The 26,853-nt window shown below is 48.6% G+C and overlaps 1 protein-coding gene across 2 annotated transcripts in view; it reads right to left on the reverse strand.

Annotated features, from left to right (window-relative positions):
- The window catches only part of ABTB3 (ankyrin repeat and BTB domain containing 3), a 299,729-nt gene that overhangs the window by 124,768 nt on the left and 148,108 nt on the right, over positions 1-26,853 (reverse strand). The window lies entirely within an intron of this gene.

Consider the following 26,853-nt stretch of genomic DNA (forward strand, 5'->3'; position numbering starts at 1 on the left):
TGCATTGCATTGCCAGAGGACACAGACTAGAACCCCTTCCTCTGGCCTGGCTTCTGTCCAGTACAGATGTCTCCTGAGGAGCCAGTGGTCACTGTCCCATTCTCCCTTCCAGAGGCAGCTGCCACCCCTAGCGTCCCTGAGCAGAGGAAGAGTCTCTGCTGGCCCTCGCTTCTGAGGGCTTGCTTTCTTTGCCCCACGAACTCAACTCTGGGTGGTTGGGCTATTACTTGTGAGACAAAACTCTGGCTTTCTCTGTGGTAGAAGAGTCCCCATGGGCCTTTGAAACTGTGTAGTGAAAACCTATGGGGAAACCTCTGGCATCGAATTATTTCCTCCCTTCCTCGCCCTCCCATGAACATTTAGCAAGAGCCTGAGAACAGCAAGGGAGGTTAGTTAGGAATATTCACGCTTCCCTTGACCACCCAAACCTCCCAAGGCAGAGCCTGCCTTCTTGCTCCTTGACTTGGGGCTTGGCTGATTGACTTGCTTTGGCCAAAAGTATATTAATGCGCGTGACAGAACCGAAGGCCTGAACAGCGTTTGTACCGCTGAATTTGCTCTCTCGTACCTCTGCCGTCACCACAAGAGGAACATTCCCTGGCTTGCCTGTGCATCGAAGGAGGGTGAGGACACACGGAGCAGCTCCGGTGTAGCTCAGAGCTGCCCCACAAAACCAAACACCGATGTGGTGAGCCTTGGAGATAGTGGAGGTTGTCCGGTACCCAGCACGGTGGTGGTGACCGACACAACGAGCAAGTGCGATCACGGAGGACACAGTGAACAAGGCAGGTGGGCACCGCGCTTGCTAGGGGCTGAGGATACAGGGATGGGTAGAACCCACGCTCTCCTGGGGCACCTGAGTGGCTCAGCCGGTTGAGCGCCCAACTCTCGGTGTTGGCTCAGGTCGTGATCTCAGGGTCGTGGGACTGAGCCCCACATCAGGCTCTGTCCTTGGTGTGGTGTCTCCTTGGGATTCTCTCCCTCTGCCCCTCCCCCACTTGAATAAATAAATACATCTTAAAAAAAAAAAAAGAGGACACACTCCCTGTCCACAGTGGGCTCACAGTCTAAGCGAAGAAGACTGTTACCACACACCACCATGAAGCCTTATGGTACGTGCCATGTGCTCTACAGTGTGAGAACGGGAGGGATGAAGGGACGTCTTAGCAGGGACCCGAGCAATGAGTAGTCGTCAACACACAGGAAGCATTTATTGAGTGCCTACTCTGTTCTCAACCCTGCAAGGCATTTTGGAGATGCAAAAGCAGCAGAAGACATATTCGAGTAGTGGATAAACTAACCGAGGAGACGAGACTGCCAACGAACAAAAAAAACCCGTGGGAACAATACGATAGTATCAATACACAGGTGCCGAGTGACTTAAGCCAACTGGTAGGGTGAGTGGGGACAGACAGATTGTAGAGGTCAGCAGTTCAAGCCCACTGCTCTCCTTGCTTGAGCCACAAAAGCTCAGCAAACAAAGGGTCCTGCTTTGAAGAGGGGCAGACTTGAGGTGGCACCGGTCACACACAGCTCTTCTGGCCCCTGCTGCCCAGCCACACTGAGCCAGTCACTTGCTCCTGGATGTTTCCCATTGACACTGAACAAGATGACGCAGTGGACATGGCCACTGATGATTTGTGGATGAATACCGAGTACATGGATCACCAGTGCAAATAAATGACCACGAGATTCTCATGTTCCTATAATCAGGAAACTGGCCACATAAGTGTCTTTCTAAAATTGTTCTCTATTATTCAAACACTTCATGAGTCAGAATAAAAATGTATTTTATATCACAGCCCAGGGTACACACACACACACACACACACACACACACACACCACTACCACCACCACCGTGTACTTATCGTGTGTTTCATGAAAAAAATTTCACGTAAAATAATACTGATCCTTATGACCTATGATGCATTCTCATTCTTTCTCCTTTTCGCTTCTCTTCTGTCTCGTTAATAAAAATGCTGGTCTGCAGCACTGAAAGTGATTTCACGACCCACTCATGGGTCATGACGAGCAGTTTGAAAAACAGTGTGGATGACACTAGTGCACACCTTGGCATTGACTGGACAACACAGGTTCATCATTCACTGGACACTACCTAGTGCTGCACGAGGCTCCGCGGGGGATGGAGAGATGATTGAGAGGTGATCCCTGCATTTCAGAAACCCTCAGCCTTGCAGGGAAGACAAGACCTTCACAGAAATACCCAACATCCAAGGCGGGCCTCCTGCCTGCCTCCTTTGCCTAAGTAGATGAGTCATCCTCCGGTTCAGTCCAGGCAGGGACACCCTGAGTCATCCTTGCTTCCTCCTGCTTGCTCACCTGCTGAGACCGTTGGTCAGAGGCCAAGTCGAGAAGCCGTTGCCACGGCAACAAATGGTGGTCCAATCCCGCACCGGATGCCCCCGATGTCCCTGACTCTTATTCAGAAATTTACTACCCATGGAGGGCTCCCTGCAGATGGCACCAGATCATCGTGACCCAGTGTGATAAGTGGCCCAAGGATCCAGGGTATGAGGTCCTCTGCTGGGAGAAGGAAGTGGTGGTCTTGGGGCTTCACAGCACAGGAGACCCATAAATGAGCCCTGAACATGGGGGAGGACAAATTTTCTAATTCATTGTCCAAGTGACCCTTACATGTACTCGCAGGCTTCCTTTCTCGGTATTTGCATTATACAGCAAGTTCTAATCTCAGGCGTACATCTGAAACTCTGCTCCCCACATCGGTTGAGGTACAAGCACGTGGGCTGGTCTGGAACCCAGAGCTGCAGTCCTGGATCTGCCACTACCCGCCCATGGCAGGTCACAGGGCCTCTTTGGCCCTCAGTTTTCTCTTCCGTGACATGGAGGTCCTAATAATGGCCTTGTCTCCCTCAAGGGGTTGCTGGGCGTGAGCAGCGAAATGGGAATACTAAAGTATTTCGCATGTGCTGGGCAAATAATAGGGGCTCAACATATGTTAACGAAGATGCAAATCAGTTAATGTGTATAAGCCCAGCTTTGGACTACTTTATGCTTTATCATAAGAATAAATAATTTCCCTTGGAACTTTTCCTCCTTCTTTTAGAGGGCTCTGGAATATAAATGAAAATGTAATTATTCAAAGAAGCTTTGAAAGCTAGATTACTGAGATTTGGAAAATCTATAATTGGTCTATTATGCGAAGATTATATATCGGGGTTTTCTTTCCTTTTTTTCTTTTTGAGGACTCTGTATGGGATATACACAGAAATTGGAGTTCTTTATTTTTTGTATAAAAATCAACTAGGTCCCAGAATCATATTTTAGTGTCAGACACAGGCCTGACCTTTGGACTACTCATCAGTTTCCATTACTAGGGCCACGGACAGTCACAGCCTGGTGATTAAGACTCAAGTTCAAAGACAGGGAGAACCAAGGTTCAAATATTATTTCTTCGGACCTGGAGGGAATAATCTCCCTGGGGAGCAGGTGACCATAAGCCACCATCAACCATGAGTGTGAAGGGGTCATGGTCTCCCTGAAATTCTCTTCCTTTGGAGTGGCTTGTGCATTTGTCTAAGGGGGAAGTTAATTCGCATTCTCAAAGGGGTCTCTGGGTCCCAAAGATGATGAATTAATGCCTTTGAGTGTCCATACTCCCAGGTCTGTCTGCTCTGGGACAGGCTGTAGGTGGGGCAGCGTGGGCTTGGCAGAACCATGGACTCCAATCCCCCAGCCGCCCCCATGCAACCTGGACAAAGAACTTTCCAGATCCCCAGCTTCCATGTTTGCAAAAAGGGGTTAAAATATGTCCTTCATCGGTTTATTGTGATCACACAAGATAATACGGATATTTAAAGCCTCTGGCCTATAGTAAGCATCTGCTAACTACCCTGTTCCCACAAATGTGCAGTTTTGTTTATTTAATGTCTGGATTCAAACAGTCTTGAGGATCATCTTTCCAAAATCTTGTGGGACTGGAGACAGACAAACCTTTTGGTTAGGTTGCTTAGAATATAAACTATGAGAACTGCTCCTCTGGGCCAACCACATGGGCATTCCATCTCCAATGGGGACGATCGGGGCTGCACTTCTGCCTCCCTCTCTGCCTCGTTCCTGTATGCACTGGACAGCCCCTTGGCAAATATAACGCCCAGCCATCCCTTCTCTCCTCTGAGCTTTTCTCTGAGTCTCCGTTCTATTACTGGACCTGGATGCTATTTACCCACCAAGAGAAAACCCAATAAGACAGCCACCAGCCGTCAGCCGCTCTCCCCTCACTGATGATGGTGACGTCAGTGGTGGAGATCAAGGAGATGATGCTTGTCTTCCTGTCTTGGCATCCAGGACGCAGGCTTGGGTTCTGCCCTGCTTGCCTGGATACAAGAGGGGAGAACAAATTCTCCAAGCCTCGCCTGCCAAGCTAGGCCTTGTTCGCTGCTCAGTTGTCCCCGGAATTTAAAGTAGAGGCTCCTGGCACCAGTACCAGCTTTAAGAAATGGGAAGGAAGCAGCTGGCGTTCAGCAGACCAACCCTTGGACGCGCACCAGTGAGATCTGGCTGGGTTCAGATTCCGGTGCGACTGTACCCCAGCTGTGTGGCACGGGGCTTGTGACTTGGCTCTTCTGAGCCTCCATTGCTCCCCCTGTAAGATGTCTGACACTATCTACCCCCTAGTGTGGTGGGGAAGCCATAATGGGATAATATATATATGGACAACCTGGCACAGAAAAGGGGGTCAATAAACGTTTGCTAATAATCCGAGGGAAGTTCTTCAAAGCTAAAGATTTAGGTTTTCAATAACGTGACGCCAGAAGGCTTTCCTTTATGCTAAATTTATTAAGGAGCAAGAGAGGAAGTTATCAGATTTTTAAAAATATTTGCACAACTGGCTTGGAAACCCCTTCTTGCTTAAGATACTTGGCAGCGGGAAACAAATTCAGGGCTGGCTTGGCGAACCCGTTCGTCTGTGACAGGCATACCATACACCAATTAGGATAAACCCAGACCATGGTTCGTTTTCCCTTCATAATGAGTTATATTCAAAGGGAACGTTCTTAGGACTTCTGAAGCCAAACCATCAAAAGAAATAAGAGGTAGAAAACACAACGATGGAGAATTTTCAGAAATGGGTTCAGTATTGGGTCCAGCCGTGGAGCCTGAAGGACTTACGAGGAGTAAGCATGTTGACCTTGAAAGAACATGAAGATACTGATGGATCGACTGCACACACTGAACCCCACAGGCACCAGGACACATTTCTACTTCCTGGTTGGCAGGGGAGACAGAGCCACCCCAACTGAAATGCTACAGGAGACACACGAGGGCAGAGGTATGCACGGGGTCCCACTAGGGAGCCCAGTGGGGGGAGCCCAAGTTGGCCTGGAAGGTTCAGGGGAGCTTAACACTGGGGTTGGGACCCGGGGAAGCAGACACCTTACAGCAGAGTTGAGAGTGTGGAATGTGGAACCCGAATGAATGCTTGGGTTGAATCACAGCTGTGCTATTTCACACCAATGTTGCCGAGGCATGCTGTTTAGCCTCCCTGTGCCTCAGTTTCCTTGTGAAGAGCACAGGAATGGTCAGAGTGCAATCCTCATAGGGTCACTGGATGATCAATAAGTAAACACATGTGAGTCTTGGCCCCTAAAAACAGCTCAAGAAATAGCTCACTATAATAGCTTATTATTATTATTATTATTATTAGGACATTCCAAGGACGAACAAAGGCCCAAAGGCACATGCTCTGCTAAGAGTGGCTGCAGCTCCGCATCTAAGAGGCAGCAGGATGGGAACAGAGGGTGTAGAAGGAGGGAGGAGCAGCAGGACTGAGAGGCAGAGACCAGAGAGGGCACTGGGCCAAAAAGGGTCTGGACTTAAAAACTAAACCTTTACCTTCTGGCCACTGTGCTTCTCTCTCTTCCCTTTCACAGCCAAAATTCTAGAAAGAGTGGTCTGCACCAACCATCTGCATTTCTTCCTGACCCTCACTGGCTCTATACCTCGTTATCTCCATTTTTTTGCTGAGTGTCCAGCAAGTTCAAGTTTATCCTCCAAGGCCCAATGTAAAAGTCACTTTTGAGATCCCAAGACTCAAAAAGGCTGCAGCCCCTGTTCTTAGGAAGCTCCCAGTCCAGAGAGGGACACCCTGGGACAATAAGGAGACTGGAGCTTACTGGGGCTGGCATGCCTACCGCTGCTCAGCTAGGGACAGGCAGGGACAGGCTAGGCTCACAGAGGAGGAGGTGGCCCAAGGGGACACCATAGGCTGCCCTCCCCCTACGAGCCAGGTGCAGCCAGCTTTCCCTAGCAGCCAGCTCAGGAACAAGGCAGCTAATGAGAATCGGAGTGTGGGTGTGTGAGCCTTGACAGCAGGGCACAGAGGCAGCCACGCTGTTATTAAGGCACCGTACGTGCTACAGGGCGCACAGAGACTGGGGGGCAATGGGGCAGCTTTAACACTAATAGCATAAATGAGAAAATCGGCTGTTACAGGACCATGAAGAAACAAAAGCAAAATACTCTGTTGGGTCGCTCATTCAGTGAGGGTGAGCTGGGCACGCCCTAGGTGCTGGGTGCGCTTCTAGGTATTGGGGACCCTGTAGCCAAATGCTCAAAGCCCTTGCCATCTTGGTACGTTTGTTCCAAACGCATAAGCGGAATATATAGCTGGTTGGGTGGTAAGTGCCGTGGAGAAGGGCAGAGCAGGAAAGGAGGATGGGGATGCTGGGTCTGGGAGCAGGTCACATGGAGAAGGGGGCATTCTAAGAGAGACGTCAAGGAAGTGCGCATGCGAGCCCAGGCAGTATCTCGGGGCAAGAGCAGGCCAGCAGAAGGGATCCTAAGGGGAAAGGTCCCAAGAGGGGTGGGCCTGTCTTAGCGGAGGAAGGAACAGACGGTGAGGAAGGAGTCGGCAATCAAGCAGGAGAAGGGGCAAGGGCAGTTTCGGTGGAGCCTCATGGGCGACTCTAGACTTCAGTTTTTACTCGGAGTGAGATGGGAGCCACTGCAGGATTCTGAGTAGAGAAGGGATGTGCCCTGAGCTTTTTGGAGGGTCACCCCAGCTGGGGGGTCGGAACAGGCTTAAGAGAATGGCCAGGGCAGAACCGGAGCAGGAACGGTCGAGGTGGTACACAAGTGAATGTCCATACAAATGTGAAGGTAAAGTCAACGAGTTGCTAATTGGGTGTAGGGTGTAAGAGCAAGAGAGGGGCTGAGAGCAGTTCCAGGGGTTCTGGTCTATACAACTGCAAGGATGGATTTGCCATTTGCTAAAATGGGGAACACTGTAGGAGGGGTAGGTTTGTGGAAAAGATCAAGAGTTCAGTTTTGGTCCTGTTCAACTTGAGACAGCTGTGGGACACCCCAGTGGAGATGCTGGGCAGGCTTTCTTGCTGTCACTCCCACAACGCAAAGCCTCATCATGTCAGTCCCATGGTGGCTTATGCTCCCCACCGCCCCCGTCTCTTCTCCCTGTCACTAGACAGCACTATTCAATATCCTTACACGATCACTGGATGCCGCTTTCACCTTCCCTCCTCTCCCTCTTCCCTCCCATAAAGGGTTCTCCCTTTATTGTGTTATCCTCGCAACTTCCCGCATTGACTTCTGAGCTACATCCCTTTCACAGGGGCGAAGGAGGAGAAGACTCATCTTCCCAGTGTCCTTGTCTCGGTAGTGACAAGTGCCTGGGTCCCTGCAGGGCTTGTGAGTAGCTGCTTTGGTCCCTGACTCCTTCTCCTAAGGGGCATTTTGGACCTCCAGCTAGGTCTTGGATACCTGGGAAATGTCAGAGGTTGGTCAGATTTTAGAGATCATCTTGCCTCCAGAGGACGAACTGTGGCTTCTTGGGAGTTCCCTGAAATACATCTCCCTTGCTCACTATTCAGCAGTGATGCTCGTGGGGAGAGGGTCACATGGTGGTGATAAAACTCAGCGCTGGTGTGACTGACAGGGAAGACGGTGTTCGAATGTTTTAAGTTAAAAATTGGTCTCTGACATGTCAATTAACACACGGCAACAGGCCAGAGTAAAACAACGAGGTGGCGTTTTGGACAATCGAGACTCTCCTGTCTTATACCAAGGCGGCCATGCATCTTCCTCTTGAATACTTACAATGCAAATTCATCCATCAGTCTATCCATTCAACCACCCATTTATCCATCCATCCAAACTCCTGTTTACATAATGGATCACCATTTAATTAATTAAAGGGTAATTAAGTGTTTTTTTGAGTATCTACTATGTGCTACACATTGTGCTAAGCAACGGAGATAGAGCAGGAAACAAAACAAAGTAACAGCTCTTGCGGAGCTGAATTTCTTTTTTTTTTTTTTTTAATAATATGTTAGTGACCATATCGTACATCATTAGATTTTGATGGAGCTGATTTTCTATTCATCTGTCTACTCGTCCATGTACCCCTCCTTCCATCCATCTATCCATCCAACCACCCATCCCGTATAATTTGCCAGACTGGGATTATAATGAAAAGTAAGACACAGACCTTGTCCTTAAGAAATTCATAATCTAATGATATAAGTCCACGTGCTCATGAACGTCACAGGTGCTGTAAGAGAAGCCCGTACGTGCTACCCAGACGACATAAATAGAAATCGGATAGTCCACCTGGGTGGTGTGTCAGGAGAGGTTTCATAGACAAGCTGACCCAGGATCAGTATTGAAAGATGAGCGGCTGTTCACTAGGTGAACTGGACTGGGGGTGAAGGAGAGAAGGGCAAACTAGAGAAACCAGCAAAGACACAGGGGCAGGAAAACTCCTGGTGCGTTGCAGGGACTCTAATAAGCTGGGGAGCCGAACAGAAAAGAATCACAGTGAGGGTGTGACCAGGGAGGTGGGTGGAGACTGGATCATGGATGGGCTTGAGTGCCTTGCTGAGGGCCTTACATATCATAAGGAGAGGGGCCGATGAGTTCCAGTGAGGTAACTGATTACTCATTTCTTGCCTCTACGAGGCCAAGACTCATTGTTGGTGTTCTGTCCAGAATAACCACCCAACACCCAGCGACACCCATAGTCAACGGAAGATACGACAGAGCGTAACACTGCACTCCGGCTGCCAACAGACCCAGACCAACATGTTGCCCCATATCATTCTTTGCCACTCACATCTGCACTCAGAATGCTGCCTGGGGATCTTTTCTGGATCCATGGATGTCTCAAATTTAACCTCTGGGTTTCTTGGACTCTCAACAGCCACTTGATCCTTCTCCATCTCTGTCCAAGACTCAAGATCTCAATCAGTCCCGTGGTGTGGCTGAGCAGGGCACCCGGCTGGATCTCCGGCTCCCTCTGCACTGTCTTGACAGCGTTCAGCCCAGACTGACCCTTTGCTTACTTATCAACATGTTGAGATAATGTAGTGAGTTGTAAGTTCACCTCCATGTATCCTCTGTCCCCTCTTCACCACCCTCTCCCATCTTTCACATTCATTTAAAAAATGTGAGCTACTTTCAAATCATTAATTAAAAAACCATACATGCCCATTTCAAAAACTTCAACAGTAAGAAGGGGATAAACTGGTAAACTGAAAGCAACCTCCTTTCCTCTCCTGCAACTAGTCCTCTCCCATAGTCACCACTGTGCTCTGTTGGTTGTGTGAGGTTCCAGAATTTTCTACCTGCTCTCATTTATTGACTTATTCCTTCACTCAACAAATATTTACTGGGTCCAAAGAATGTGCAATTTGCAAACAACACAAAGGTGGTGTGAGCAAAACCACACACAAGTCCTACCCGTACGGAGCTCGAAGCCTGGCTGGGGCAACCAACATCCATCAAGTAATGACACAAATAAACGTACAAGTGCAATGTGTGAAGCGCCATGAGGAAAGAGCCCAACCGTGTACACCATACCCTAACCATTATGCCAGCTGAAAAACGGTCTCTAATTTAATCTGATTTCAAGTCATTATGAGCAACACAGTCCTATCACAGTCATTAGCATCTGTTTCCCTTTGTTTGAGAAGTGCTTTTGCCTACCTCTGCCTGGTTTCCGATAGAAATATCAAATTCTTACTGATTTGTACAAGTTCTTTCCACATTAAGGAAATCAGCCCCTTGCCTGACATATGTCATGCACATGTGTTTTCCTAGTTTGTCATCTGCTGTTGAATATTTTTACAGTATTTTTCCAAGTAGAATTGTTTTCCTTCAGCACAGACAAATATATCACCTTTCTCCCTTTGAGTTCCGGGTTTGGGGTGAGGCGTTTTAAATTTAGGCACAGGTGGTCCTGATTCATTTCTATTTTTCTTCTTTCTTCTCCTTTCTCACTACTCCCCCCTTCTGAGAGACTGTATTTTTCAGAGCAGCTTTAAAAGTTCACAGCAAGATTGAGCGTAAGATGCAGAGATTTCCCCATATCCCTATGTCCACTCATGCAGAGCCTCCCCCTTTCTCAACATCTCTCACCAGGGCGGTACATTTGTTAACAACAGATGAACCTACATTGACACGTCATTATCATTCCAAGTCCACAGTGCACATCGGGGTTCACTCATGCTCTTGCACATTTTATGGGTTTGAACAAATGCATAATGAACGTATCCACCATTATGATGTCAAACACAGTAGTTTCACTGCCATAAAATTCCTCTGTGCTCCACCTATTCACCCCCCCCCCAAATTCTTGCCCATCACTGATCTTTTCACTAACTCCACAGTTTTGCCTTTGCCAGAATAATACAGTATTTAGCTTCTTCAGATTGGCTTCTTTCGCCTAATTCCTCCATGTCTTTTCATGGATTGATACTCATTTCTTTTTAGTGCTGAATAATATTCCACTGTCCAGATGTACTGCAGTTTATTTATCCATTCACCTACTGGAAAAAAAAATCTCGGTTGCTTCCAGGTTTCGGAATAAATTGTGAATAAAGCTGCTATTAATAAATAAAGCTGCAGGTTTTATGTGGACATACATTTTCAATTCCTTTGGGTAAATACTAAGGAGATCAATTCCACATTAACTTTGTATCTTGGAACCTTGCCATTATTGCTTAACACTTCAAGAGTTTTTGGTCAGTTCCTTTGGATTTTCTACATAGATGATCACGTCATCTATGAACAAAGAGTTGTACTTCTTCCTTCCCAATCTGTGTAACTTTTATTTCCTTCTCTTGTCTTATTGCACTAGCTAGGACTGCCGGTACAATGCTGAAAAGCAATGATGAGAGGGCACATCCTTGCCCTCTTCCTGATCCTGGTAGGAGAGATTCGAGCCTTTCACCATTAAGTGCGATGTAGCTATAGAGTTTTGTAGATATTCTTTTATCAAGTTGAGCAAATTCCCTTCTTTCCTAGTTTACTGAGAGTTTTTATTATGAATAAGTGCTGGATTTTGTCAAGTGATTTTCTGTATCTGTTGATATGGTCCTGTGAGTTTTCTTCTCCAGCCCGTTAACGTGATGGGTTACATTAATTGAGTTTTGAATGTTGTAAGCCTTGCATACCTTGGGTAAATCCCACTTGGTCATGGTGTACAATTCTTTTAATACATTATTAGATTTGATTTGCTAGTATTTGTTGAGGATTTTTTTTAAAAAATCTATGTTCATGAGAGATTCTTGTCTGTAGTTTTCTTGTAATATCTTTGTCTGGTTTTGGTATTAGGGTAATGCTAGACTCGTGGAATGAGTTAGCAAGTATTCCCTCTACTTCTATTTTCTGAGAAAGACTGCAGAGAATTGGTATGATTTCTTCCTTAAATGTTTGGTACATTTCATCAGTGAACACATCTGGCCTGGTGCTTTCCGTTTTGGAAGGCTATCGTTGATTTAATTTCTTTAATAGATATAGTCCTATTCAGATGGTCTATTTCTTCTTGTGTAAATTTTGGTAGACTGGGTCTTTCAAGGTACTGATCCATTTCACCTAGGTTATCAAATTTGTGGGCAGAGAGTTATTCATAGTATTATTCCTTTAATGTCCAAGGAATCTGTAGTGATGTCCCCTCTTTCACTGCTAGTATTAGTAATTTCTTTTTTTCTTAGTTAGCCATTAGCCTGGCCAGAGGCTTATCAACTTTACCGACCTTTTCAAAGAAGCAGAATTTGTTTTATTGATTTTCTCTATTGATTTCCTGTTTTTAATTTCATTTATGTCAGCTTTGATTCTAATTATGTCTTCTCTTTTGCTTACTTTGGATTAATTTGCTCTTCTTTTTCCAGTTTCCTAATGCAAAAGCTTAGATTATTGATCTTACATCCTTCTTTTCTAACACATGCATTCACTATAATAAATTTCCCTCTAAGCACAGCTTTCTTTGCATCCCACAAATCTTGATAAGTTATGTTTTCTTGTCATGTAGTTAAAAATATTTTTAAAATTTCTTTTGAGAGATCTTCTTTGACCCACATGTTATTTAGAAGTGTGTTACTTAACCCTCAAGTATTTGGGACTTTCCACTTTTCTGTTACTGATTTCTAGTTAATCCCATTGTAGTCTGAGAACATTGTATGATTTTTATTCTTTTAAATTTGTCAAGGTGTGTTTCATGGCCCAGAATGTGGTCCCACTTGGTACATGTTCCATGTGAGCTTGAGAAGAATGTGTGTTCTATTGCTGTTGGGTGAATTAGTTCTTAGATGTCCATTTCTGTCCAGTTAATTGATGATGCTGTTGAGTTCGACTGTGTCCTTACTGCTGGATCTGTTCATTACTGATAGAAAACCTCCATCTATAATAGTAGATTCCTCTATTTCTCCTTGCAGTTCTGTTTTTGCCTTTTGTTTTTTGAAAGGTACGTTGAGGCTATTTTAACTGTTTCTTTCCCATTTTAATTTTAACTCTGCGCCTTAAGTATCTAAGTACGGAACAACTAGTGAGGACGGTCACACTAGAAAGGGAAGGAAGGAGATGATGTGAGTTGGGGTGGTATGGAGGTATATATCAGATTATGACAACTTCTGGATTATTTGAATATACATTACGTGCTTTGAAAAAATTTTAGCTTTACCCCCTGTTGCCAACACCCTGATTCTACTGTGTCTCACTGGGACGAGCTAGCTAAACATGTGCTGAATTAATGAATGAGTCCTGGGTAGAGTTCTTGATGGGAGAGAAAGATTAAGTAAAAAAAAAAAAAAAAAAGAAGAAGAAAAAATTAAAGAAAGGTGTTAATGATACATTAGCACCCTATTGAGGATTCCTCCCTGTTAAGAGAAATAAAAGGGGGCTGAAAAATGAATTTCACACCAGCTGTCAGAGCATTTTATGCCAAGGACAAATATTCACAGATTTGCTATCCCCGGGATGTCTAGAAAGTACTTCCAGGTAATTGTGAGGATACCTTCTACGGTGGAAGCCCACGCACTTGGCAGCCTTTCAACTAGAAATCTCTTTCCAAGGGAGCTTCTGCAGAGTAAGAGCGTGAAGATCATTTATATTCATAACGAAGGCCCCCAAGGCCTGTAAGATCCTGAATCACCCCAGAAAGATTAAATCATGTTCAACCAAGCTTTAGTGTTAAGTATATCTAATTGTATCCTAAGTCTTCCAAGACTGATTATCTTTAATTAAACAGCCTGGTGACTACAGACATATCACTTCTTTGATATGATACAGTGAGGAACTAGTCAGGAGGATGTTTAATAAGTTGAAATACCCTATGGCTGACCACATGGAACGACGGTGTGTGTGTGTGTGCGCGTGTGAGAGTGTGTGCGTGTTTACAGGCATAGAGATCAGGCCAACAGTTGGAGATCTGGCTAACTGCTGCTGTTAACATCGTGTAGATGTTAATGGCACATAAAAGCATAAATCTGCCATCTGCAGCCATGCATGTGTACGCTGATATAAATAACTAATAGGGCTTTCACAATCCATCCAAAAGACAAAGATTTCTAAATTGGCTTTTAAAAACATTAGAATCCCATTAGGCCAAATTCAGCAGCCGATTACTGAGCACAATAAACCACCAGAGGACTCTAAATTCTCCTTTGTTGCCGCTGTTAAAAGGTACTGCACTTTCAAGGAGGCCACAGGCCCCTGGGGAAGTGAGCACACAGTTCTTGCTGGCGAAGAGGGGCCCCGTCCAGCTATCCGTCTGGATGAGGATGTTTCTGGAGAGCTGCCTGCTCCTAGCACCTGGTCTGGCAGGTCGATCAAGGAATATGTGAAGCCGCCCAGATTTCACTCAAGTAGCCCGGATGTATCCTCTCACCTGTATTTATTATGGTCCCTTCCCCTCAATAAGTCTTTTTGCACATTTTCCTCCCTCCCTGCCCCCCCCCCCGACTTCTACCATATTCACTACATCTTTTACTTTTGTGTTCTGATGCTCTGACATCTGGGGCCTGGCTGATGCTGGAGGGTCTGCCCCTCCCTGGGTTTTGCCAGTTCTTCACAGCAAACAACTTGCCAATGAGGGTGCTTTTCAAATGGGAACCCACCCATCCAGGGCCCACACTCCTTATTAATCAGGCTCTCAAGCTCCAGGTCACTATCCCCCTGCCCTAATCACCGCAGGGCCAGGTACTAGACAACCAGGGACAGTCTCGTGTGCCCCAGAGCCCACTGAAAGGACTCCAACCAGTCAGTCCTAAATCTGCTTACCCTGCCTCACCAGCTCCTTCCAGCAGAAACCACAATAAAGGCTTCTTTGCCCGCATTCCCCCTTTCCCTCTGCCTCCTGACCTGTCCTCGTGCCTCCTTGTGCGCACGTCCCACCCCTTCTCTTGGGAACCGAGAGTCACAACCTATCTTTCCAAACTCTCTCTCCTGATCTGTTGACCTTACTGGAGCTCAGATTTCCTATCAATTAACTGTGTTTTTAAACACCCCACCCCGTGGGATTTTAAGGCCATAGATACACTGTGTGCTTACACTGCGGCCCTTTGGAACATCACAAACCAGAGTAATGCTCAAGCCTTATTTTGCTCCACCACGAACCAATTTTCACCCCCCGGGCACTACACTGCCCTCCCTGTAAACCTGTGAGGTCACTAACCCTTGCTGCACATGAGAACAGCTTGGGGAGTTTTAGAGGGTACCTATACCTGGTCCCCACCCCAGACCAATTAAACCAGAGTCTCTGGGGACAGAGACCAAACACTGTTTCTTTGTTTTTGTTTTGAAAGCATTCTCCTGCCTATCCCATAACATAATAAAAACTATTATAAAAAATAAATAAAAATAAAGCATTCTCCTGGGTGATTCTAATCCGCATCCAGGCTGAGAACCTCTGAGTTCAGTCAAATCACCATTGCTGCCCCACCCCCACCGAGCCTGCCCCTCTCCTCTTACCACATCTACCTTTACACCTGAGAAGAGCCATGGGGGGAAAAAACCAAATGACTCAGAGCTCCATGGCATTTCACACTCTGAACGCTCTATCCCATCTGATTGCAGGAATATGGTGTTTCAGTGTAGACATGTGCTAGACAATTGTTAGAGCCACTGGCGGTAGGTTGAATGGTGGCCCCCAAAAGATCTGTGTCCTAACCCCGGAACAGCTGGCATGTGATCTTATTTGTTAAAAGGGTCTTGCAGATGGAATGAAGGATCGCAAGATGAGCTCATGTTGAACTTAGGGTGGGCCCTAAATCCAATGACATGTGTTTCTTATAGAGAAAGGCAGAGGGGGGTCGGAGACACAGAGACACGCTGAGAAGGAGGCAGACACTGGAGCGATGGGCCTACAAGCCAAGGAACGGCAAGAGCTGCTGGCAGCCACCAGAAGTTGGCAGGGACACGGCGCAGAGTGACCCTCGGAGCCTCCAGTACGAGCTAACCCTGCAGGCACCTTGATTTCAGACTTCTGGCCTCCAGAACGGGATAGAAGGCATTGCTGTTGTTTTACACCTCCTGGTTGGTGATGGTTTACTTAATGCACTGATTTCTCTGCGATTTCAAATCTCTTTCTGCTTAGAGCAAAGTCTTCGAGCTCATGACCACCTTTCTCCATTTCAATAACTTTCAATGGCTCCCCTCTGCCTGGAGGATAAAATGGAAAGTTCTTAGCCAGGCATTTAAACACCTCTGCGATCTTTACCCTACCTAGCTGTCCAACCAAATGTCATAGGGCTTCTAAAGTGACAGAGGGACTCACTTCCCTTGCTGTGGCTTCCCACCTCCACGCCTCTGCTCACGAGGTTCCTCCCATCTAGAATGCCTTCCCCTTGGCTTTTTACAGGGAGCAATTCTACCTGACTTCAAGGCACAGCTCAAATGTGACTTCCTTCAGCAAGCTGCCCCAGATTTCCCCAAAGGGCTAGGATCCCTCTTCTTCCCACAGCAGGGTGCCTGGTGGAACTTCTACACCCACTGAGTGTTGTGTCAAGATAATAACACCGATGAAAAACAATAGTTAAGATTTTTGTGGCACTTACTATGAGCCAGGCATTATTTTAAGCATTATACATGTATTAATTATTTTAATCTTTACAACACCCCTTTGCAGTTGGCATTATTATTATTAAAGATTAGACTAAGGCGTGTGTGCACGTGTGCGCGCGCACACACACACACACTTTCACCCTCTGTATGTATATACATATAAGTATACATATCTACATATACACACACATTTATAGCTGTCCATCCATTCATTGTGTGTGTGTGTGTGTGTGTGTGTGTGCGCGCGCGCACATGCGTGTAATCAAAATGTCTTCTAGGGGGCGTCTGGATGGCTCAGTCGGTTAAGCATCAGACTCTTGATTTTGGCTCAGGTCACAGTCTCATGGGTTGTGAGATTGAGCCCCGCATCGGGCTCTGCATTCAGCAGGGAGTCTGCTCGAGATTCTCTCTCTCCCTCGCCCTGTGCCCCTCCCCCTGCTAGCGCATGAGCGTGCTCTCTCTCTCTAAATAAAATCTTTTTTAAAAATGCCTTCTAGTGCAAAGATTTGTGCCACATAGAAAAACGACACACTTTCTGCCAAGGAGGAGTTTCTTGACAGATATGAATACTCATTTTGAAAATTTGTGTTTTGTTGTTTAGAACTGTGAGTCATGAAATCATGGGCGTTGAAAGCTGGGAGGGCTGAGACACCACGAGGTCCAGCCCCAGCCCCGTGTCAGCACAAATATTTTCTGAGTGTCTGTTAGGTGCTAGACCCTTGGCATGAGAGATGGTGGAGCCATGGTGGCTCATGCTGAGAATTTACCGCTAAACTCATCGTTTTGGAGATGAGAAAACAAAGGTTTTTTTTTTTTTTTAAAGATTTTATTTATTTATTTGACAGAGATAGAGACAGCCAACGAGAGAGGGAACACAAGCAGGGGGAGTGGGAGAGGAAGAAGCAGGCTCATAGCAGAAGAGCCCGATGTGGGGCTCGATCCCACAACGCGGAGATCACGCCCTGAACCGAAGGCAGACGCCCAACCGCTGTGCCACCCAGGCGCCCCGAGAAAACAAAGGTTTAATCAGAGAGGTTAAGTACCTTTCCTGAGGTCACACTAACTTGGTTTAATCTCATTTCTGGGTAATAGAAAGCCACTTCCAGTTCCAGGCATGAATTACCAATTTTGAAAGAATTGGAATGCCATCCTGTATTCCTAACGCTGTGCAGTAGGCAAGGGAATGGTCCCCCAAGATGTTCACATCCTAATCCCCTGAACCTGTAGATGTTAAGTTACAAGGGGGTTGGCAGGTGGGGCATTAAAGCAACAGATGGAACTGAGGTTGATCATGAGCTGACTTCAAGATAAGGAGATTGTCCTGGACTATCTGGTGGGCCCAGTGTACTCACGAGGGTCCTTCAAATGGGAAAGAGGCAGGCAGAAGAGCCAGTGTGGCAGTGATGCAGTGTGAGACAGACCCAACTGGCCACAGCTGCTCTTGAAGATGGAAAGGGCCACCAGCCAAGGAAAGTGGGCAGCCTCTAGACGCTGGAAAATGCAAGAAAAGGGACTCTCCCCTAGAGCCTCCGGAAGGGAACACAGCCCTGCCGACACCTTAATTCTAGCTCAGCGAGACTTGGTTTGGACTCGGGCCTCCAGAACCGGAAGAGAGTAAGTTACGTTGTGTCTCCTAAGCTTGTGGTGATTTGTCACGGCGTCCACAGGAGACGCAGGCTCCCTACAATTAGGCTGAGCCTTACAAAGCTCCTCAGGGGGCCTGATGGAGCTGTTCTGGAGTGAGCATCACTTATCTTTCTAGAAGCCCAGACATCTAATATCACGTAAATCTTAGGATCTGTGTTCAGTCAGGACACCTCCAACAGCCTTTGACATTTCCCCCTGTAGGTAAATTCCAGAGTTTAATGCAGAAATAGAGATGACCAAAGAATGCCATTTTTCATAACTTTCTTTCTCAGTTCTTCCAGACACGTCTCTCTTGGCCTCTAGGTCGCTGTCTCTGTCATTTTATTTTTAGAAACAGTCTTGGTGTTTGTTCCTTGCTGCCCATTGAAGAAATGTCTTTTCGGGGGCCCGTGTTGCTCTCCACGGCCCCAGCCTCCTCTCATTTCCCAGTTTCTGTGTCTGAGACAGTCTTCTGCTTTGGGGATGTGCTTCAGACTCCAGGCCCTCCTGACGTGGCGGGAAACAAGAGGGGTTTACGGAACGGGGCCAGGCTCCATTTTATGGCATGAGGAGGGGGAATCACTCCTGCCCACTGAGGCCAGAGAGCTGAGGTGGGACCGAGCCACTTTCAAGAGAAGGAAGGATGCATCCGCTGTCTCAGGAGAGGGAGGTGGGCAACGAAGGGCTTCTCTGGGGGCTCAGAGAATCAGAGCATCAATTGTCTGACACCAAGAACTGTTCCTCCTGGGAACATGAGTGACTGTGAGAAATGCCTCATCACTCATCATTCAACAAAATGTTCACTGAAAGTCTTTTTAGTGCCAGATTCTGTGCAGGGGACATAGATGGTGATGGTGATCATAGTGACGGCGGCGGTGCTGTTGCTGGTGGTGGTGCTTGGAGGTCACGATGACAGTGCCGATGGTGATGGTGCTGATGGTGTCTGACAGTCATGATGCTGCTGATGGTGATGGTGATAATGGTGATGGTGCTGATGGTGCTGATGGTGGTGGTGATGGTGATGGTGTCTGACAGTCATGATGCTGCTGATGGTGATGGTGATGATGGTGCTGATGGTGCTGATGGTAATGGTGATGATGGTGGTGGTGATGATGATGGTGTCTGACAGTCATGATGCTGCTGATGGGGATGATGATGGTGCTGATGGTGTCTGACAGTCATGATGCTGCTGATGGTGATGGTGATGGTGATGATGGTGATGATGGTGATGATGGTGGTGGTGATGGTGATGGTGTCTGACAGTCATGATGCTGCTGATGGTAATGGTGATGATGGTGGTGGTGATCGTGATGGTGTCTGACAGTCATGATGCTGCTGATGGGGATGATGATGGTGCTGATGGTAATGGTGATGATGATGGTGGTGATGGTGCTGATGGTGTCTGACAGTCATGATGCTGCTGATGGGATGATGATGGTGGTGGTGGTAGTGGTGCTAATGGTGCCGATGGTCATGGTGACAGTGCTGATGGGGATGCTTCTGTTGACGATGGTGGGAGAGAACACCCAGTGGGTACCAGGCACTGTTCTAAGTACTTGCCATATACTCACACATTTTGTGTCTTCAGGCGGCAGGCATGAAATACTTGCTGGAGGGATGAGTAGAGGATGACTTGGTCCTACCACCCTAAGCTCACAACGAGGGGCAGGGACATGTGGCGCAGAATGAAGGGAAGATGGGAGAGGGGAAACAAATAGAAACACTAACGAGACACAGTAAGACGGAGCAGTGGTCAGGCATACAGGCTCTAGAGCCAGACTTCCCGGGTCTAAATCCAGGCTCTGTTACCTATTGACTCTGTTAACCCTCTGGGAAAATCGAGAAGCCTCTCTGTGCCTGCTTCCTCAACCCTAAGGTGGGGGTGGTAGGAACGTCATGGGCTGTGGGATACGTGTCTACACCGAACAGCCTATGGCACACAGCAGAGGCTCAGTAACCCGTGTTCCTTGTCACCCGCTCAGCAGAATTCACCAAAGCGACTCGGAAGCAGACTTGGTTGCGTCAGGTTCCTATCTGGCTTCTCCCCAAGACCAGTTTTCAGCATCTATGTGGGAGTCTTTCCCATCCTGGACACTGCAATGCCCACTTCTGATTCAATTTGGTTTCCTGTTTTGCATCTTGGTCTCTCCCCCCGCCAAAGAAGGACTTCGTGTGACATCTGAGCTGAGACTTTAGGAATGTGCCATTTTAAAAAGGGGAGGCATTATTAAAAGAGGAGGAGGGGACTGGTCCAGCTAGAGGGAGAAAGGGGGGTAGGAGGGGTCTGCTCCTGGTGGAAATTCTGGGCAATGGGCTGTGCCCGAGGATAAGGCAGGAGCGTGGGGGGCAGGAGGCAGAACTACATATGAAAAGCCTTGACCGCCACCAGAACATTTGAGAAGGTCCATGGGAGACCGTTAAAGTTTCCAAAGCTTTATAAACTTGTAGTTGTTATGGACGTCCTAGAGGGTGGTGTTTAGCCTCAGTCCCGCCCCAGTGGAGGTTGCAGCCCTAATGGAATTAAGAGCGGCAGTAATAACCGTAGGAGCATCAGCACTGCAGTAGTACTAACGGCAGCACTGTGGGGACTGAGTCACCAGCACCGTCGTTCTTACAATTCACTGTCGTCCGTACTTGCTATGTGTCATTCTAAATATACGGGGTTTTATCTCACGGGATGCACACAAGAACCAGAGGACGTCCCTACTGTTCGTATCCCCATTTTACAGATGCGAAAACAGAGTCAGGGAAGAGCGATGTGACCTGGGCAAAGCTGCACCGGAACCCAGACACCCAGGACGCGGGCACAGTGAGAGGTTGCCTTGGCTTGCCCGCTGGGAAGCGGGTACCTCATGAGGCAGCATCAGCTGAACAGAGGAAGGGCTTCTCCAAAGTTCAGGGAGCACTCATGGAGGAGAGGCCCCGAGAGGTGACTGTGGGGTCCTGGCAGAGCCGTGGAGGTGGTCACTGAGGGGGCCGCCAGTCCTCGCCTCTCTGAGGCCCACCTGGCCTCTGCCAGAGATGGGGCCCCGGGATGGCTGCGCTCTGTTCTAGTCATACCCAGGCCAGGCCTATGATTAGCACGCGGGGTCCCAGGAGCCCCCTCTGCAGGCCTCGCGCCAGCTGCCTGGCCAACATCCCCAGGGTGTGGGGGGCAGGCTGGGCCTCAGGTCTGGTGTACCTGCAGAGCACAGAGCAGAGGAGCCGGTCTAAGTGGGCCTGACCTCCCCCCGAGGCTGGACACCGGCCAAGTGGTCCAGCAGGAGGCGATGACTAAGGCAAAATGTAATTACCCCAACTGCAATTTAGCTCTGCAAAACACGTCACCTCCCCCTTCCCAGTTACCGAGGGGGAGGGGGTGGCGTTCCTGAGGACAGCTGGAAGTACACACAAACCTCAGGTCCCAAATGCTTCTGAGAGAGGACCCTCGGGCAGGTGGGGGTCCTGGCTGCCCCCTGCCTTCCCCTGGGTCCTGAGAAGTGACTGCCAGCCTGCTCCGTATCTGTTTGTCTCCCTGGCTCTGTTAGTGACAGCTCCCCTGTGTCCCCCATGATTCCCCGGCAGGAGATAGAGCTTAAAAGGCCTGTTCTGCAGGCTCCAGGGGGACTGCGATGCCATCTTTCCGTGCCTTGATTAAGAATGATCCCGGGGCCCTGCTGTAGGAGAGGCTGACTCCCCTGACAGAGCCCGAGACAGGAGACGGGGAGCGACAGTGCAGAACGAGGGCCTCCACAGGAAATGGAGGTGCTGCCTGGGGACGGCTGGTCAAGCCTGAGGGAGGTGGCACGGGGAGCGGGAGGCCCGTGGGGAATAACGTGGTATTCTAGAATCCTGGGGGAGGGGCCCAGGCTTTCAAAGCTTGCAGAAGAAGAACATTAAAGAGAGGGAGGGGCAGGTCTCCTCAGGCCTCTGGTGGACGCTCCAGTGACCTCTTGGCTCCTGGCCCCTGTGAGGTCGAGCCTTAGAGCTGGGGCCCCTCGGCTTCCTGGCTACACCCAGCCTAGGGTGGAGAGTCTTCTGGTCCCTGGGCTTTGGCCAGCTGGCTGTGGGGCTCCCTCTGATTGCTGGTCAGCTCCTTATCCCTGACTTTCCCAGACACTTCACCAGCGACTCTGCTCGATACCCTTTGGACAAGTCCTGCCTTTTCGGCCCAGCCCCTGAGACCACGGAAAGGAGGGACCTGGCAGGACTCATTTGTAGGCCCAGGATCCCAAGATGCCTAGTGCTTCCCCGGGAATCTCACAGTGCTTCCCAGATCTCTTTTGCTTCCAACCAAACCCGGGATTCAATACTCAAGAGGCTCCCGCACAGTCCATGTGCCTGGAGCCGAAGGGAACTGGGCTCCTATCTGTGGTCTTGTCTTTCTTCCTTTTTCCCTTTGTTTCTTTTAGAGATTTATTTACTTATTTGAGAGAAGGGGGCAGAGGCAGAGAATCTCAAGCAGACTCCCGGCTGAGTGCAGAGCCCAACGCGGGGCTCCATCCCACGACCCTGAGATCATGACCTGAGCCGAAAACAAGAGTCAGACGCTTAACTGACTGAGCCACCCAGACACCGCTGCCCTCTCTTCTTAATTACTGTGTGGCTTTGGACAAGTCACTGGACCCCTCTGAGCCTCGATTCCTACATTGTAAAATGTGGATAATAGCTCCCTTTGCAGGCTTGTTGCGAAGTCTGAGAAGGCAACGTGCTGTCTCACTTTCCCAGGGCTGTCATAACAAAGTACCACAAACTTACTGGCTTCACCAACACATTCACTGTCTCATCATTCTAGAGGCTGGACATCTGGGATCGAAGCGCTCGCAGGGTTGGTTCCCTCTGGGAGCAGTGACAGAGAATCTGTCCCACGCTTCTCCCTGAGCTCCGGGTGATTTGCTGGTGATCCTTGGCATTCTTGGAGTGGAGAAATCATCGCCCCAATCTGCCTTCCTCTGCACATCTGCAATCCCTGTGTGCACTGGCATCTGTGTCCCAACGCCCCCTTTTTTACAAGGATGCCAGTCCTGTTGGATTAGCAGCCCACCCCACTCCAGAATCACCTCATCTGAGCTAACTACATCTGCAACGAACCTATCTCCAAATAAGGCCACCTTCTCAAGTCCTGGGGGGTTAGGACTTTTGAAGGGACACAATTCAAACCATAACCCACATGTAAAGATCCCAAGCATTGGAAAAAGTGCTTAAGAAAAGCCAGACCCTTTTCCTTCCCCATAAAAGAGGAGCTAGCCTCAGGGGCTGAGAGAAGTTTCCAGCATTCTGGGGCTGCTTTGGCGAGGATGCAAGTTCTATTTGGTGGGGAAATGCTGGCCCACAAGTGCTGTCAGGGGTCTGTCTTCATGCTCTGGCCTGCCCTTCCCATTAGGGATGTCTTGCCCCAGAGAACACCTCCTTGTTCCACGCTGAGGCTGCCGTCCACGGGACGACTGCACCCGCCCAGACGGCAAAGGGACAGGGAGAGGCCAATGCCACCTCGGGCTTCCCTGCAGGGACCCTGCGTTGGGAGACCCAAAGAGCTCCCTCAGGCCCCTGGTTATTCCTCTGGGCTGGAGCTTGGCCTGTTCCCTCTATTTTCTGTCAGGGAAGAGAATTCTTTTCTCTGCTGCTCAGTCCTGGGGAAGCAGAGCTCATCTCTCCAGCCCTGGGGGTTAGCCTGCTTCCTGTTTCTCTAATATCATTTTGATCTTAACAGCAGCACTGTGAAAACAAGAGCGACTAAACACGGATGCTAGGTGGCATTACTAGCAGGGAGCTCCTTCTAGATTCTCCGCTGTCTCTGCAACAGCAGCCCGCCTCGGCTGGGTTATCTCCTGGGAAAGCAAGTGGCAGCCCAAGGGCACAAAGCTAAGAAGTAAGCCAGGAAGTCCGCACAAGGTTTCTCCCCGTGGCTGTCCCCGAACGGAGCTAGCTTGAACTGCGACACTGTTTTCTTTGGTTGTGTTGAGTGTGGCTGGTTGGCCTCCTTCAGAAGCACGGGGCAGACCTCCCTGTGGGGAGAGGGAAGTATCTAGGAGGGAGGAAGAAGAGAGCACAGTGGCGGGGGGGGGGGGCTGGGGCAGAGGACATGGAAGAGGGAGCGGGTGGGGCTTGGTCCATCTTGCTAAATTGTGGGTGGTGAGGCCACGGCCTTAGGAGAGGTACCGGGCTCTGGTGGGGAACAGGCCTGCTCTGGAGCCCAGAAGAGCCAAGTGCACATTCTGCCCTTTTCTCTGCTTTCCCAAACGGCACCTTGAGCAAGGTGCTGTCGTCTCTGACCCTCAGCCTCCCCACCTAGAAAATGGGGGGGGGGCTAGCACATGCCGCCCAGGGATGTGGCAAAACCCTGGGATCGGCAGCATCACCCCCATTTCTCAGATCAGAAAATGGTGCATGGTGGGTGAATTATACTAGGAGGTGTCAGGAGGTGGAGGTGAAGGGAAGCTTCTAGGAAAGGGGCAGGTGAGAGGGGATTCCTTCTACTCTCAAAGTCTCGATTCTCCACCAAGGGCTTCAGAAACATAATTTTATAGAGTCTTCTCCTTTTTACCACTTTCCCCCCAGAGGCCCTGGACCCCAACAGGATGGCACCATGACACGATTGTGTTATTGAATGAAACGGTCTATCACTGTTAACGCCTCCATCCCACCCATCGGGCAAGGACTGGGTTCCATTCAGCTTGGTTCTTAGCTCAAGGCTGGGACAAAGGGAACGCCTTGCTGATGTTTGTTAAATGAATAAATGAATGAATGGGTGAAAGAAGGAATAAAGGCCTTTAAAAGGAAACAGGCTACTTCTGTTACCACGTTCCCTCCTGTTTATTAAAGTTGTGAGCAGACCCAGAGAACAGAGCGTGAAGACCAGGAGCGCACACCTGCTCTCGTCCACAGGACACCGAGATGCTGAGGCACGCAGCCAAGGGGCCATTATTCACGTTATATTATGAACGAACGAATGACCCGCGGAGAGCTGGTCTTCTCCTTCTCCTTGGCCTCGGAGCACCTGATCCCTTGGCCACAGGAGCCTGCCTCCTCAGACGTACAGGCACATTATGAGGTGTGGCCCCAGCAGGCTTTGAAGCCAGGCAGATGGGAGTTCTAATCCCAGCTCTGCCTCTCACAAACTGTGTGGTCTTAGCCAGTGATTCAGCCTCTCTGAGCCTCTTTCCCGACTTATAAAAGGGGCTATCAATGGCCAAGGGTGACTGTAAAGACTGAATTTAAGTGTGGCGATAATTTAAAAGCTCCTAGCATGGTCCTGGAAACACTGCGTGCGGCTAACACATGACAGCACCCTTTCTCCCCTGATTCTCACTGTAGGTCAAGAAAGCAAATCACTTGGCCCAACCACACCTCAATTTCTCCCTCTGTGAAGAGGGGCCAATAATATCTGCCCTGCCTCCTCAAGAGGTGAAGAAAATGAAAGTGATGACAGTCGGGCTGTCCCCCAGGACGGGGTTGTCACCATCCACCACGAGCCTGTGAGACCCTCCGTCTCAGGAGCGCTGACTGGCCGTGGGGACTGGGGACATGTGTACGTGCCACCCCACGTTTTCCGCAAGCAGCCCCGGGAAGGTGGAGGAGGGTTACGGAAAGCTACATGTTCTGGAACCTGGAGGTCACTCTCTCAGGCGGGTCAGGGCGGCCGGAGAAAGACAGGATGGGAGGTGTCTTTGGACACAGATACCTATGAGTGGGTCTTACTTTCACAATGGGCCAATTATTCCCTAGCTGTTGCATATAAATATAACTTCTGTCAAAGTATATCTTCCATGCCTCAGGGTACCTCCCTATGCAATGGAGCCTGCAACACATTAAAAAAAATTTTTTTAAGGGTTCAAAGCCACGGTTTACTGAACTGTTTCATTAACTGGGGACAGTCAGGTGATCTGCACTTGGGAGCTGTTACCCAAAATGCCAACAACTGAGGTTCACGGATATCAGCCCGTGCACGTGCGTGTGCGCGCACCCCCTCCCCTCCACCTTCTCTGAAGTCTTGATTATTCTCAGAATGGATTCTGGGAATTCAAAGCACTGGATCAGGGTAAGAACCATTTTTTTAAAAATGACTTTTGACCCATATTGCTGAATTAGTTTTCTAAAGGTTGTGCCCAAGTGATAGACAGTGGTGACAACGTCCCCGTACTTTTACCAGCTCTCACTATTATTCCGGGATGGCCAGACTCTCTGGCCAAATACTGTGCTGTGAATAGAAGTATTACAAAGGGAGCCTGAGATGTCCTTTCATTTCTTCTTGGAAATGACAGCCATCCTTGACGCTTCTTTCTTTCGCACACCCAAATTACAATCATTCCCCAAATCATATGGTTTCTTTTGTGCTGAGTTCTCTTATATCTTTCTTCCATCCCTGTAAATTCATCTTCAGTCCGGGCCCCAAACATCCCCACACGCACTGTTCCAGCGACCTCTCCGGGGGCCTCCCATGAGTGTCTCTCCGTCTGGGTCATCCCGCCCAATTCCTCTCTTAAAAGCAAAATTTTGCGGTGGTGATGGTTGCACAACATTGTGAATGTGCTTAATGCCACAAATCCGTATCCTTTAAAAATGGTTAGAAGGGTAAATTCTATGTTATGTTAATTTGTCCGCAATTAAACAAAAAACCTTTTGATTGCTTCCCCGCTCAGAGAGCGGCAGGGGCTCCCTGTGTCTCCCAGACACAAGTTCAAAGTGTTCAGCCTTGCTTTTAAAGTTCTCCACGATCGTAACATAACCGTAATCCTGATGGACGCTGAGCCAGTACCGGGGTAAGCGGTTTACAGGCATCGTCCTGGTCAAGCCTCACACTGCTTCTAGGAAAGAGGGATGATCAGACGAGGACATCAGGGCACAGAGATTTTTTCCTTTTAAAACCAACTGTATTGTGGGATAATTTACCCACAATAAAACGTCCTTTTCA

This window comes from Ursus arctos, unplaced genomic scaffold (genome assembly GCF_023065955.2).
Source record: "Ursus arctos isolate Adak ecotype North America unplaced genomic scaffold, UrsArc2.0 scaffold_21, whole genome shotgun sequence".
Taxonomy (NCBI): Eukaryota; Metazoa; Chordata; class Mammalia; order Carnivora; family Ursidae; genus Ursus; species Ursus arctos.